Source organism: Copidosoma floridanum, unplaced genomic scaffold (assembly GCF_036245765.1).
Source record: "Copidosoma floridanum isolate Cflo_tuat_1 unplaced genomic scaffold, Cflo_Japanese_pri ptg000096l, whole genome shotgun sequence".
Taxonomy (NCBI): Eukaryota; Metazoa; Arthropoda; class Insecta; order Hymenoptera; family Encyrtidae; genus Copidosoma; species Copidosoma floridanum.
In genome coordinates, this window is record NW_028321973.1 from 22,501 (window position 1) to 25,000 (window position 2,500).

The window sequence follows — 2,500 nt, forward strand, 5'->3', positions numbered from 1 at the left end:
GCGTCCCCGCCACCGATTGGTTTTGATCTAATAAAAGCGTCCCTTCCATCTCTGGTTAGGACTCTGGTTTGCATGTATTAGCTCTAGAATTACCACAGTTATCCAAGTAAATGTGGGTACGATCTAAGGAACCATAACTGATTTAATGAGCCATTCGCGGTTTCACCTTAATTTGGCATGCACTGAGACATGCATGGCTTAATCTTTGAGACAAGCATATGACTACTGGCAGGATCAACCAGGGAGCTTCGTTTGTCAAAATTAAATTCAAAGCACACAACTCGGAGTGGCCTAAGGACAATGACGTCCCGTTGACCGGCTCGTTGTTGAATTGCGCTATCTTGCGTGTCTTGCGAAATACGCCGAGGAACGTGGAAGAAAACATGATTTTATCCCGAAAGGATCCAATCGATAATTCGACGACGAGTCCACGACGCATCCGACACTTGAAGCTTAAATCTTCAGCTCTCGTCGTTAAAAACGAGGGTGAATTTTTTTTCTTTCAAATTCCGGTCGACCATCGCTCAACAAGCGTCAACAACGTCCCAAACGCCGCGTTGCCTTACCGGGGTAATAAAAGCCAAGGGCCTCAGAACTTCCGGAAGGGGCGACGAAGACCGTTCGTTATTCGTTGTTGACGACGCCTCGCTATGGGCCGCCCGCGGCACTTTTGTCATTCGAACGACCCGGTAAATGAACAATACCGGGTCGGCACGGCGAGCTTCGAGGTGCCGTAATTAAACTCGAAGCAGGGCCACGTGAATTTATCATTCAAGTGTCAACAGTCTCTCGTGAGAGTTGCGTGTTAACAAATACCCGACGATATGGTCGCTGACGCTAGGCCAGGGCTTACCGCAGTGGTATACGTACGGGAGGTACACGTTGTATCCTCGCTCGGTATCGAGTGAGTCGATGCTCGGTTAGCATACCGTCGACAAGCTACGAGCCACGTCGACGGCGCATGCAACGCCAGAGGCGCGATCCGCATTGAGGGCCATTCGGTCGAAGACGCTGACCCGCGGAAATGCTGTGAATTGAGGCTTGGCTTGACAAGCGAACCGTCTCACTAGTGCCGAGGCGTCCTCGGGCGCGGCGAAGCAAAGTACCGTTTAACACGCAATTAAGCGAGACGAAAGTTTCCAATGACAATGACGCGCATTGCTTTCGGATCGACGGTGCGTAAAATTTTACAAGTTCGAGACGCGCATTGCTTACGAAACAACGCGCATTGCTTTCGCGTTACGGCTGAGGGCCACTCGTTCGTCGGTCACTGCCACGCGGATTGCTCTTTTGACAAGCGCATTGCCCTTGGAGCATACATATCCTCAAGAAATTGATGCGTACGCTTTTCAAGCAGACCTCCAACAATCTTATGAGGCTTGAATAGCGGTACGGGAATGATCGTTGATGGAGTCGGGAATGCACATTTCGGCTTTCGCGTTCCAAGGCAGTGACCCCGAATTCTCATGGGTCCCCTTCCAACCCCCTCCGCAACGGTGCCGCGATGCTCGCGCGACAACACGCCCTAGAAGCAGACCCAACACGATCCGGTCGATGTGAATTACCGTTTTATTTCAAATAAATTAGGTATGCGCCTTTTACGTACCGGCTATAAAGGAGGAGCATACCAGTCGCTCGACGGATACTCGTAAAAACAGGCAGACAAAGAGAAACATTCAAAGAGAGACCTCGTACAATTAAACGAAAGTTAAAAGAAAAGGGGCCTTTTTTTTATATCAAGCATAACCCTCGATGCACGTACGGCAACTAACTTTTGTCACCGAACAATCGAGTCACAGTCAGTCACGGTTCGAACCAGCCAGAAAAACCAGTCGGTCCGTAATCCCTGCACGCGCATTGCAATTTTTCTTGCCTCAGTCCCGGCATATCCAAGGGTTACCGGCGCGCCTGACCATCTAAGCACACGTGCGACGTAGCGAGGGCTTATTGCGCTCGCTCATCAAGCATACCAAAGGATTCCGGGACAAAGTCGTCGTTCGTTCAATGAGACGGCGAGCAAGACGCCCGAAGTGACGAGTGCCCGCGGTATTAACGAGACAGCGATAGATTTCGCTTCCATGTCCGTGTTACGAGCATCGCAGTCAAAAGATTAAGCACGACACGCATACCCTCAAGCAAGCAAGCAAGCGAGCCAGACAATCAGAGTAGCGATCATCGCGAGTGATGCATCACAAGTCCAAGCGGCGCATTGCTTCCCGAGCATACCCTTTTACGGCAGTTGAAGAGTATTAGGCAGACCGAAACTTAAGGATAAAATGAAATATAGAATCGTTAAATCGATTACCAATTGTGTCGCGCGTGTTGCCCCCGCCGCCGCTACCCGCTACCATCGCACACGAGCATACCACCCACTTGTCTCGAAAGACCGCCGAAATTTTTCCAAGTCCATCGACGCGCATTGCTTTTTCCCACTTACCTGTCCCGAAAGACCGCCGAAATTTTTCAAAGTCCCTCGACGCGCATTGCTTCCATCGTCGGC

General features: G+C 50.6%; 1 non-coding gene across 1 annotated transcript in view; it reads right to left on the reverse strand.

The window, feature by feature from the left end:
- The window catches only part of LOC149372916 (small subunit ribosomal RNA), a 2,065-nt gene extending 1,820 nt beyond the window's left edge, over nt 1–245 (reverse strand). Inside the window, exon 1 of the ribosomal RNA XR_016293593.1 lies at nt 1–245. This exon is cut by the window's left edge and continues 1,820 nt beyond it. This is a non-coding gene — a ribosomal RNA (small subunit ribosomal RNA).
- Nucleotides 246–2,500: the final 2,255 nt, after the last annotated feature.